The sequence below is a fragment of the Cebus imitator genome, unplaced genomic scaffold, assembly GCF_001604975.1.
Source record: "Cebus imitator isolate Cc_AM_T3 unplaced genomic scaffold, Cebus_imitator-1.0 Scaffold648, whole genome shotgun sequence".
NCBI classification, from domain to species: Eukaryota; Metazoa; Chordata; class Mammalia; order Primates; family Cebidae; genus Cebus; species Cebus imitator.
The window spans coordinates 753,127-766,254 of record NW_016107963.1 but is presented as its reverse complement, the minus strand read 5'-3'; the positions used below and the strand labels follow the sequence as shown (position 1 = coordinate 766,254).

Below are 13,128 nucleotides of genomic sequence, written 5' to 3'. Positions count from 1 at the left end.
GAGGGGAGGGAGAAAGAGAAATGGTTGAGAAACAATGCTGTAGAGATAAAGTAAGATTTGTCAGTAAGGAGGTGATGATGAAGATGACTTCAAAGGATGAAAAGGGATGTGCCAGTGAGACAAGGAGGTGGCAGGGTGGGGGTATTTCAGAAGGCCAGAATAGCATTTGCAAAAGTCATTAAAGCTGGAATGTAAAATAGAAAGGCAGAAATAAAATAAACAATGTAAAATAAAAAGCAGAGCAATGTAATATAGCTCGGCAGATTTGGGAAACTACACATAGCTCAGTATTGCTGGAGCGTTAAGGTGTAAAGTAGATAATGGCAGAAGAAGAAGTAGAAACATAGAAAATGGGTCATGAAGTACTTCATGTATATTGGAATCACTGAATTTTAAAATGTAGATTTCTAGGTCTCTCTCAGACATCTTGATTTGGTAGGTTTGGGGTAGTGCATAGGAACCTGCACTTTCAAACTCTAGGAGTAATTCTGATGTACAAATTTTAATAAGCTCTGCTGTAGGAAATGGGAGACAGTGAAAAATTACATTAGGAAGTAACATGGTTAGATTTGTGTTGTAGGAAAATAACTGATTGAAGTTATAGCAGATGGATTGCAAGAGGCATAGGCTGGAGGTAGGGAGACCGCTTAAGGTATCACAGTGCCACTGAAAAGTGATGAAGACCTGAACTGAGGCAGAGCAATGAGATTAGGGGGTGGGGAATGGTGAAAGCTGACTTGAGACAGCTTTAAGAGGTAAAAGCAAGTATTGATGATTAAGTAGATATGGGAGGAGATGAAAAATGAGGAGGATAACTCGGGCTTCTGGCTTGCTTAAGTGGAGTCCCAAGCAAAATGGGAAGTAATAGCAATAGCTAACCTACGTTGAGCTATATGGTAGGCACTACCTTATGTGCATTTTTCTCATGTATCCTCATTGGAACACTAAGCAGTAGGTAATAATTATTATGTCTATTTTACACACGGAAATGCAGAGAGGTTAAATGACTTTCTGAAGGTTGGTAAGTAGCCAAGTTGAGATTCAAACCCAGGCAATCTGATTCTTCAAGCTGGGTTCTTAACCACTGTGCTACACTTACTACACTACTTCAATAAATAGGAATAGGTGGTGGTGTGCATCAGAGGTAATATACAGGGAAATTTGATATCCGGATTTGGAAATGGAAGTAGAAGCTGGAACTGGAGATACATGTGTTGCCAGTATATCAAGTGGTGGTGCAAACCATGAAAATGGATGAGATTACTTAGGGAAAAGGTAGATAATAAGGAGAAAATGAGTAAAGCCTAGAACCCCAGAAGACACCACCTTGTAATGGGCAAGCAGAAGAGATTCCAGCCAATTCAGCTGAAAAGCAACAATGAAGGCTAGTCACATAATCAAAATAGAAAGGGGTTACTGAATCCCAAGGGAGCAGAAGAGTTTAAGGAAGAAGAGTTTTCAACAGTTTCATGTACCATGAAGAGGCAATCTAGGCAGGTACTGAAGTGTCGGTCATATTTGGCAATTAAGATGGCCATTAATGACCTTGGTCAGAGAACTTTCTAGAAAGTGATGAAGTATACCTCAAACCATTGTGTGGTGAGTAGTAACTAAGAAATAGGAAAGAAAGACTACTCTGTCCAGAGGTTTGAATGAGAAAGAAAGAAAGAAAAGAGGAGGGGTGTGGTCAAGGGAAAGTAAGGGTCGAGGGGTGGTTTGCTGGTTTTGTTTTAAGAGATTAAGAACATTTATGGGCTGAAGGGGAAATACCAGAAATATGAAAAAGATGAGATGGAACAAACTCTTAGAGGTGGCAGGAGAGAGTGAAGTGAATGTCTTTTAGAGAAGAAGCATCTCTTGTGAAGCCAGAGTGAAAGAAGTCAAGAATGGGTGTGGCAGAAGAGTATGGGGGGTGCCTGCTAGCACACTGGCAAAGTGCCTGCTCAGTGGCCTCTGTTTCTCTGTGTTGCCCTCTTGCCCTCTTGTGTCACTAGTTCACAGACGTCTTTGAATCCTTTGATTCTGCCTTTTGTCGTCAGTGTCTAAGGAAGTCATCTTGTTTCATGTAAATTCCCTGAAATGGAACTTACCCTATCCATGGCATTATTCATTTCACTCAGCACAGTGACTCCTAACCTCCAGTATGTGTCGAGATCACATCTGGCTCGGTTACTTTGACCGGCTAGTCCACACCCTTCCACCAGCTTTATCTAATGTCTTATTCTGTTTAGTTCTGCATCTCAGTTCCCAATATTTTCCTTCATCTTACTCTGATAATCCATTTAAGACCCACATCTCTAATTTGACCACATCCTTCTTCCCCCCACAATTCTGTTATTTACCTTCTTAACCCATGACATTTCAGCCTTCTGCCCAGCAACATGGAATCTATGCCAGCTAGGCCCTCTCTGTCCTACTTCACTGCTAATTGAGGGAGAAATTACTCTCTCCTGGAATGCTATTGGCTTCTGGGACTTCCAGCTGGAGGCAGTAAATGGTAGAGCCATAAAGTTCTATGCCCTTTGTCTTGGCAAGCTCTACAGGAAGAATGTAGAACTAAACCTCCAACTCTTAGTTATCACCCACCCAGCAGTTAGGATCAAAGCTACTAGAGCTGTATCCCAAGAGCTCCACCTCCTTTTGCTTCAGATAGAGTGAATGGCAGTGAATTACACTACAGTTCCAGTTCCCCAAAGGACTCTGTGCACAGTGTAACTTGTTAACCAAGCTGCCAAACCTCCTCCTCTATCTACACCACCCCAGCTCTAGCCTTTGTAAACAAATAGATAACTGCATGGAAGTGGAGATCTAGATTCAGTATCAGCAACATTGCCTCAACACCAAGGGAAACCCCTCCTTAAACATGGGGGCATGTCTCTGTACTTGCTATTCACACCCGTTCCGGCCTGGTACCTGTAGAACAGGCACATCACTAGACAAAACCAACAGGCCTTTACCATAGTAGCCCAGATCATTCTCTGTCAATACATGTCCAACCCATAAGGCCCTTCATCAGAAAACTGCCTGGCCAGCCACCAGCATAGTAACCACTAGCCTCTAGTTTGTAAGGGGTGTTCCTAAAATTTCTATAGAACTGGGGAAGATGGTATATCACAGGTGAAGTATGGCACAGGGAATCCCAGCTCAATCAATTACTAGCTTCATCAATTATTACCTCTCTGTGCCTCAGTGTCCCTATTTATAAAATGGAGATGACAATAGTATGTACCTTATAGGGTTATAAGGATTAAATGTGATAATTGCAATTAAAGAGCTTAGCAAGAGCCTGGCTCATAGCAAGTGTTTGATGAAAGTCATTTATTATATCCAGACTAGGTTATACTCAGGGATTCTTAGGCAACCTCTCAGACAAGTTCCTGGTCCAGTAGGTCTAACTGCCTGTGCAGCTGAGGTCAGCCTTGATATTGTTTGTTACCCACTACCCTTTTTCCATATGCCACTCCTCACTGAGAATTAAGACCATTCACTACTGCCCTCAAGACTCACATCCTTCACTTTGTCAGAAATTTGCTGCCAGCATTTCCCATGACCTTCTACTCCACCCAAAACAACACAGAGAATTCCCTGTTCAACCCACCCCTCACACTGCTAGGAGCCAACTCATACCTATAAGGCAAAAAAGATACTACCTACCAAGAGACAGAGCGACCACCCCTAAGTGATGAGGATGACTATGTGGTAGCCCTGGTACCCAGGACTTGCCTTACTCCCAAAGGAGCAGATGCTCTCTGAGTCTAAAATCAAGACCTTCTATAAAACAAAAACTTTGGACAGCATCTTGATTCCTCCTCTATCTCTGCCATACTGACCTTGAGACTCTTTCTGGAAATAAAAAAAAGGGAGGTCTTCCTTGTCATAATTATCCCATCCTTAGTGTAATTACTATCCAAAATTAGTCTGGAATCTTCTAAATCAATTCCATAGTTGTCTACTTGGGCAATATTTTGAAAAATTCACCTAATGTGGCTTGACAGAATCTCTGGGCTGGAGGTATTGGAGCGATTACAGTAGTACCAACTCCAGGCCAAGCCCCAAAGTGTAAAAATTGTGTTTCTGGACCACATTCTGTTATGCCAGAGTTTACATAGTGCTGGGTGACATGTAAACCTTTTTGAAAGAAGTCTCCAAGGAAGATTGAAAACATCCAGCAATTCCTTAATACCATCAGCAATCCATCTTTATACCCCAGTATTCATCCTGTACATCTTTATACCCCAATACTTGTCCTCCTTAATAGAAAGGAATTTGGTTCCCTGACACAAAAAATGACCTTCCAGTAGCTTAAAGTCTAGCTCACTTCTACTCCAGCCCTGGCCTATACTGTTGACTAATGTCTTCATCATCCAGGTGTGGGGTGTGGGATGTTGTCCTGTTGCAGGAGAACCTGGGTACTTTGATCTCTGCCCCTGCACCCACTTCTCCAGGAAGCTGGTCCTAACCAAGGTCAGTTACCCCAAGTGGAAATGAGAGCTCTTAGTGATCAAGGCCACTTTAAAGATGGGACATACTTCCTTTCAGAGGCAGCTGTGGTGATGAGCTCAAACCATTGCAGCCTGTACCAGCCAGGACAGACTTGCACCCATCCTGTTTCAGAATTCAGAATCTTAAGAGGAAGTGGAAATGGTTCCAGTTTGAGAATGTCACAGCCATTTACCTCAGCGACAGCATAGGTAACAGGCAGATGCACATGTAGAACATAAAGATCCTGGTTCATCATGGGGCAGCCCAGAAGTTTATGCTCCACGTGCCCCATTCTAATAGGATCCGGGGTTGCGTATGCCCATCAGCACTACTCCAACAAGCCCACACAGCTATTCAAATTTTCTTGTAACCTGATGGATCATATTTCATAATGTGGTCTGCAGACCACCTTCATCTTAATCCTAAAATGATGATTCCTGAATTAGACCCTCTAGAGGTAGAGCCCAGGAATATTCATTTTTAACCAGTGCCTCCCCAGGTGATTCAGCACATTTTGAGAACTCTTCATCTAAGGGTTCTCTTAGTTGCCTCCTGTCTGACCTAACCTCTAGTATGCCTTTATGATTTCTACAGTTGAAACAAAGATAGACCAAGGTATCTTCCAGGCCCTTGGGCCATTGGGACATTGTCCCAGTGAACCTTATTGTAGATTCACATCTAGAACACCTTCAACCAGTGATTAATCCCTCTTACTCTCTTAGCCCAATTCACGCCAACTGCTACTGCCTTGTTCATCTAAAAGGTCTTCCCTTTCTCAAGTTCCCTGGCCATCTGCTCTCCAGCCACGGCCATATGCATTAACTAGGTACTGGGGGACAGTACTGCTGCTACTCTAACACATAACACATTGGTTCTCCACCCCAGATTCCTCAGAATGCATTTCTTAACAACTCACTACACCCCTCCATCCAGGCCTCTTCCCTTCAAGACATCAATCATTTCTAGCCTACTATTGCTCTGGCTAGTTACTGAAACCATCCACACTCGAGAGTCTGGCCAATACCTGGGTCACCCAAAACCAAGTATGGACCACTCAAGGACGTAGCCAGTTAGCCTTTACCATACAACGTAGCACAGGGGTTAAAAGCAGAAACTCTAAAGTCACACTGCCTGGGTTTGAACCCCACCAGTATCACTTTCTATGTCAGCTTTAACAAGTTACTTAAACCCTCTTTTCCTCAAGTTCCTGAGCTATAGAATGGAGATAACACTACCTACCTCAAAAAACAGTGTGATATGATATGAACTAATATGTGTAAAGCATGTAGAATAGTGCCTGGCACATACTGAGAACCAAAAAGTGTTTGCTCTTAAATTGTATATTACACTAACTGAGTCATTCAGGTGTGAGACATCAGTGAGATTTCGTCTGGGCACAGACTCATCTGCCCATGCCAAAAATTGAAGGACTCTTTATAAACCTTTGAAGTGAAATTCAGTCATCTGCCCATAGACCTCCTACATCAGCAGCTCCTTGAACTTCACGCTCTTCCTCCGCATGATCACTCATGCAGTCTTTTCAGTATTCCTTGGTGTACTTTGACTACCTTGTCTCTGCAATTAGCTCCAGCAACCTGAGGCTAAGACACCAGTTATGTTATGAAAAAGGTGCTAGATTTCCAGCAGCATCATGGTTGGCCTACTACCTGATTTTCTGGGAAGGTTGTTGATCAAGATATAGTTGGGTGGACCACTCAAAGGGACCTTGATATAACCCAAATATAGGTGTGCTTTCCCAGCTCAACCTCAGCAATTTCTCTTAAATGTTATTCTGAGCTGGGTGGTAATGGAGTGATTACAGTAGCACCAACTGCGAGCTAAGCCTCAAAGTGTGAAAGTGGTATATGTTCACTTTCAGTTCAAGGTACCAGGACTGGGAGTAAATTACTTGCCTCCACCCTCACTTCCTGACCCCAGATCAGTTGAACCACTCTACCTATTCTCACTGATAAAGGAAAAAGATCAAACTATTATGCTCAGTGACCAAGGTAGAGATTGGGAAAGTATAAACAAAATTAATGACGGCAGATGTGAAAAGAAAGGATAGCATTTGAGAGTATAATTGAGAGAATGGACATGGCGATCAATTGGCTGTGGGGGTAAAGAGAAGGGAAATGTCAAAAATACCCAGTTTCTTGCTTAAGTAGATGGAAATATTTTAGCTAAGACTGGAAATGCCATACCAAAAAATATATAGAAGTATCAAAGGATTTGTGACCGAGAGAAATCTGAGTGAGTAAATGTATAGGCAGGAGAAGGTGGTAGAGATTAATTGGTGGGTGTCTGATTGACATCCTAAACTTAGTATGTCCAAAGCTGAACTTGTAATATTTCCCTCCCATATGGCAACCCTATTCTTCTAGTTGTTTAAGCTAAACATACCGGAATTACCCTTGACTCCTTTCTTTCACACCTCAGATTCAATCTGTAAAAAAACTGTCAACCTTGTCTTCAAAATATATCCAGAATCTGACCACCTCTCACTACCTCCAGCACTACAACCCTAGTCCTAACTACGATCATCTCTCTCATAGATTATTGCAACAGGCTCCCAACTAGTGTTCCTGATTCTAGCCTTGCCTCTCTTTGGTCTGTTCTCCAAACAACGTTAAAATGATCCTTTTAAAACTAATTAGATCCTGTTACTCCTCTTCTCAAAACACTGCACTGGCTCCCTGTTCCACTCAGAGTAAAAGCTGAAGGCCCTACCATGCCCTACAAGGCCCTGCACAATATCCCCTTTTCTCCTCTCCCTGGTAAAACTACCATTTTCTTCTTTCCCTCACTGTTCTTCAGTCACTGGACTCCTTGTGCTCCCTTGGACATATCAGGCATGTTCTCACCTCTAGGCCTTTGCCCTTGCTGCTCCCACTGCCTGGAATGCTCTTCCCCTAAGGATGTCCTTCACCTCCTTTAAGTCTTTGCTCAAATAACACTTTCTCAGTGAGGCCTTTCCTAACCACATTTTTAAAAATTTGCATACCATAGAAAAACCTCCTATCATCTTTTCCCTGTTTTATTGTTATCCATACTATTGATAATTTGAAAAATAATTTGCTTGTTAATTATATCTGTCTTGTTTCACCCTCCCCCTACCACTAGAACATAAGCTTCATGGAGGTAGGAATTCTTGTCTGTTTTGTTCATTACTATAGCTTCACTGCCTAGAACTTTACCTAGCACATAGTAAGCCCTCAGTAATACAAGGGCCCAGCTCGTATTGTTGGGGAATGGACAAGTGTGAAAGTTGTTGTAGATGGGCAGGACAGAGATGAATAGGAAATGTTAATTCCCAACCCTTTAAAAGACTGTCCATGATAGTGTTACCAGTTGACTTACTGAATATTAAAATGTTTGGGAAATAAAGTTATTAAATTGGAATGATCAGTTAATGCCTTCTCAAGATAGATTCTCAAAAAATATTTGTTGAATGAATCAGTGGTAATATCTTGACAGATATTAAATTATCAGGACCAGGGAAGAGAGAAGGTGAGAGGTTCCACATGGCAGTCAGAGATTAGAGTGCTCACAAAGTCAAGCAGTCAGGATATCAGAGATTCCAGGATACTGAACATTACTAGACTGTGGGTTGTTATGTAAGTTTCACATTTTAATCAAAAAACCACTAGAGGGAGTGCAAGGTTAAATCAAGTATGTTTTCTGCTTAATGAAATTCTATTAACGTCATTCTCGTTTCTATATATTGATCTGATGTTCATCTAAACTGTTTCATCAGGTCAGAGTGTTCTCCTGCACCACTTTCTTTCATCAGTCCGGTATCTGACTCATAATCGGTCTTCAATAAGTATTTAAAATTTGAATAAAAGAATGAAAGAATGAGTATTTAGAATCAACAGATTTTCACCTTGAAATTTGTTTTACTAATTGACAGTGGTCAGTATTTCCATCAAGAAGCCATTCTTCAGCTTTGCACAGTGGCAATATCATAGCCAGTGAGGTCTATCTGAGGCGCGATTATTGTTAATTGAAAACTTTTCCCAATACCCTGCCATGACGACTTGAAATATAGTCGGCATTAGCAATTTTTGACAGTCTCCACGGAGACTGAATAAAAAAACAAAAAACAAAAAAACCATTCTTCAGAGTTCATAACCTAGCTGATAAAGATAACACTCTTGATCCTTAGTCTTAAATAATGTTTAGGCAAGAGGAGGAAAGGAGTCAGACTTGGAGTTTGTATGCCTTATTTGTATAAAAGATTGTGTCAGACAAGAGTATATGTTGTAAGGCCAGAGCTAGGAGTCACTAAAGCCCCAGGCAGGCCTCTGCTCCCATACCAACTCCTCCCTTCTCAGGAGGGGCAGGCAGCTGCTGAATTACGCAATTCCTCTAGGCTTCCTTGACTCCGCTGGAATTGTTAGCTCTGCTTTTGCACATGGAGATTTCACTGCTTGAGAAACCTGCTGTCCACAATGTGCTTGAAAGCTGTAGGGTGGTTCAGGAGGAAGAAAGTTAAACAGGCTCTGCTTATTGTCTTAATAATCCATTGTTCTCACTGAAATTCTCTGAAAGGATTTTGGGTATCTGGATTTGCAGCTTTCTGAACTGGGATATTGTGGGAGGCATGGAGTCCTTGTCTAGTTGTCATCTGATGGCTGAAGCTTCCACCTGCCCTAGATCCAGGCCCATGAGCTGGACCCTCGTATTATGAATTTTTCATTAATGCAATCATTTTGAATGGTGTGACAAAATAACCCTTTTTAAAAATTTGATAAACATTTTTTTAAGAACGGTTTTAGATTTATAGAAAAATTGAGCAGATAATGTAGAGTTCCCATATACCCCACACAGTTTCCTCTATTGTTAACATCTTACATGAGTATGAAGCATTTGTTACAATTAACCAATATTGATACATGATCATTCATTACAGTCTGTAGTTTATAGCTCCTTAGTGTTTACATAATGTCCATTTTCTGTCCCCACTAGAACACCATATTACATTTAGTTGCCTCCTTAGGCTCCTCTTGACTATCAGTTTCTCAGACTTTCTTTAATTTTGATGACCTTCACAGTTTTGAGAAATACTGGTCATAATACTCAGTATTATATTTTTCAGTGTGCTTTATGTATTTTAATGTATTTTTCCATCTATTTAATGGAATCTTTTCAAAAGTATGAGAAACACAACCCATTTTTATTGCTCTTCTCAGCACCTATTTTTATGATAAATCTGAACAGTTCCTGAAGCTAGTCCTTGCTAGAGGAGGGCAAGTGTCTCTAGCATTGGTGAATTTTTCTAGTACAGTATAGACTCCAGAGTAAGCCTTTCTATTTGTTTTCCATTGTTACCAAACCTATGCTGAAATCATATTTTCTTAGGCAACTTAAATGACAATTGAAAGTGTAAACTCAAAGTATATATCTAAAACTAATTATCTTTTGCTTTCAATTTTTTTCTGATGTCTTAACTGTAGGAAGAGTCCTACTTTTTCAGTGTCAGTGTTTAAATATAAGAACCAAGGGGCTGAAAGCGGTGGCTCACGCCTGTAATTCCAGCACTTTGGGAGGTTGAGGTGGGTGGATCACCTGAGGTCAGGAGTTCAAGACCAGCCTGGCCAACATGGCGAAACCCCATCTCTACTAAAAATACAAAAAATAGCTGGAAGTGGTGGTGTGCACCTATAATCCCAGCTACTTGGATGTTGAGGCACAAGAATAACTTGAACACAGGAGGTGGAGGTTGCAGTGAGCTGAGATGGCGCCACTGCACTCCAACCTTGGTGAGAGAGCGAGACTTCATCTCAAGAAAACAAACAAACAACAACAACAAAACAACCAAGGGCTAAGAGAAAGGAATAAAAGGAATAAGTTGGATAGAGCCTCATGTTGTTCCACAGCTTTACTTTAATATGATTTTCTAACCCTACTTATCTTTAATATAACTGTATTATAACCTAGATAAAACTCATCTTTTTTTCAGCATATTTTCAAATATTTGATCCAACTACCCACTCAGATTCTTATACAACTGATACTACTAAATTTAGTTGGAATGCTAGTAAGCTGCATTCACTTCCTCACTGGTCTTTGCTATAATTCAGTGAATTTTTCTTCTGATAATCATTAGTTTCAATGCCTTTCATGTACTGTCTTTGGAATTTAGTAAAACTGGCTCTTTAAACTCTTCTGGAAACTAGGAGCAGAGGTAAGGCTTAAATTGAGAGGACTTTAAATCACTAGTCTTGCCTGATGTACTTTAATATAACATTAATAATAAAGCATATAAGGTGGATCAAGTCAACTGGTAACTATGGACTTTATTCCAGACAACTAACAAATTATCTGTAAGAGATTATGATAGCTTCCTCTGGGAGACATCTTGAAGGTCCTTAAGCTCTTATTAATGCCTTGACCAGGAATCCCTATCTGTGGATTTACTATAAGAGGGATATATATCCATAAAGAAGGTACACAAATTAAGTTCAGATTTCCGCTTACTGTTCAAGGCTTAATAATAAACAATAGCAGTATTTACTAAAAAGTTCTCAGAAAAGCATACTAATTGCAGGAAATGTATGAATAGTTGGAATTGAAGCCATTCACATGAAGTTAAATTATTGGGTGTAATAGTACAAAGTATGGAACTTTTAGAACTGTTCAGATAAATAAAGGATCTTTCCTCCTCATTAGATGGCAACTTTGGAATAGGCTCAACGTTAGATACAGGTCATTGAGACTGAGCGACTTATGTGTGCCATATACTGAATACATTTTTGTTTCTGATTAAAAGTTGGTCTTCTTTCAGGTAATATCTGTAGCTAGTTTGCTCAGGCAGTTAGAATACAGGGCTAGTGAGGCCAAAATCATGATTTTAGTCCTTGTACAAACAAGTTAGTTTTCACTTACTCTAATGCTACTACTGGCTGCACCATTTCCCTCAGCCAGCCATCTCTTCAAAAGCATATCCTAAGTCATAAGGGAGGCCGATCTGGGAGATGTAGCTTAATAAATCTTTCCAGTTTTGAACAAACAGCTCAAACCTTCTTTCTCTCTGTGCTGTGTTAATTGCATCATTTCCACTGGTTTGGCTCACTATGTTGTTATGAGTACCCTAAAATGCAGAACTATGTCCACTGCCTCTTCTGTTTTATATCCTATTAGCTCAGGAAAGATTTTCATTCCATTGAGCACCAGACTGTGGGGTATATTTTTGGAAGCAAGTGTAGGTGTACCAGAGCCAAAAAAGGTTGGGAACAACTGTAGACAAACTGATCTCACTGTTCCTAGAGCTGCCAACTCTAGGCACAGAGCCCTTAAAGTGGACTATGAATGTCAAGTGGATGGTTAAAAGAAAACCCATTATGTGGGACTAATTCCTGATTTCCCACAATCAGGTGCATATATTTTGTGTGCATGCATATTTTATGTGGAGAGAAGCAGATGTGCACAAAGCTTATTTATTTAGCTATATGTATTAGATCAGAATTGGGGGCTTAATGAAAGAAAAAATGTAAGTTGGATAATTATAATAGTTAATACTTTGGATTTTTAATAAGTATCTTTAAACTTATCATGATAACATTCCTCTGAAGGAGACAGGTAAGGTTGGGGAGTTTTGGGTAAGATGAAAAACTGAAGCAGGGATCTAGGTCTCCTGGTTTCTACTCCAGTTTCTATCATTAGAACATGTAAGTCTCCAAGAGGACTTGCTGGATATAACTATGAGGTCAAGTAGCAGAAGGATTTCTGTTTTTTCCAGTCTCCTTCTTTGATAGAGGAGACAATGGAGTTGGGAACACACCAACTTGATCTGTAAAAGCTGTTGAGTCAGTTCTCACAAGAGAGCTCTGCATTTGACAGCTACATGAACTGGGCCACAGAAGTAGTGAATGGGGTGTTACAAAAAGGAGCCCACAGAGGATCTCATAACAAGGTTTGGATATTAGGCATGGAAACATCTGATTATATAATCTGTTAACCAGCCATAAGCTATAATGACACAAGCTAGGACTTGTAAGCTCATGTTTCCTTGCCTAGATCATTACACCCAGCAGTGAGGAAAAGAAAGTTAATGTGTTCTAATACGGATATCAGCACTATCTTAAAGATCAAGTATAGGTGTGCTCCAATTTAAGAAATCTCAGGAAATAAAAGATGTGTCAGTTACCAGATTGATAGATACAGGGATTTTGGATGGATAGAATATTCACTTTATAGAAGGAGTCTTCCCTATGACCATATTTACCTGAGTTCCTTAAATTAAGTTCTCCAGTGAATTCATTTGATTGACAAAGAATCAATTATTATATGACTTTTCCTGAAAAATGTGATAATTGATTCTTTGTCAATCAAATCTTACCATAGTATTACTATTTATAAAATATAGGTATTTTACAATGCATGGTCTATGCACCAACATAAAGAGCAGATTTCACAGAATTTTGTTTTCCTGGCTTTTTTGTAGTACCATATGAGCTGTGTAGATTTACATGTAGGGTAAAGCATAAAAACCAGATTATGAGTATTGTCTAGAGAGAAGGAGAGACACAAGGGTAACAAGAGAGGATGATAATTCAATGGGAAAGAGATATAAAAAGAGAAAGAACACTGAAAATTTTAGCTATTTCCAATTTCTGGGAAAGCCATTATGCTTTCTGTCTC

General features: G+C 40.2%; 1 protein-coding gene and 1 non-coding gene across 12 annotated transcripts in view; both read left to right on the top strand.

Annotated features, from left to right (window-relative positions):
* Positions 1 to 13,128, top strand: part of HDAC8 (histone deacetylase 8) — a 278,811-nt gene that overhangs the window by 28,601 nt on the left and 237,082 nt on the right. The gene's annotated exons all lie outside the window — the stretch shown is intronic.
* Positions 8,428 to 8,568, top strand: LOC119469414. The gene has a single exon (XR_005198210.1). It is a non-coding gene; the product is annotated as a U4 spliceosomal RNA (small nuclear RNA).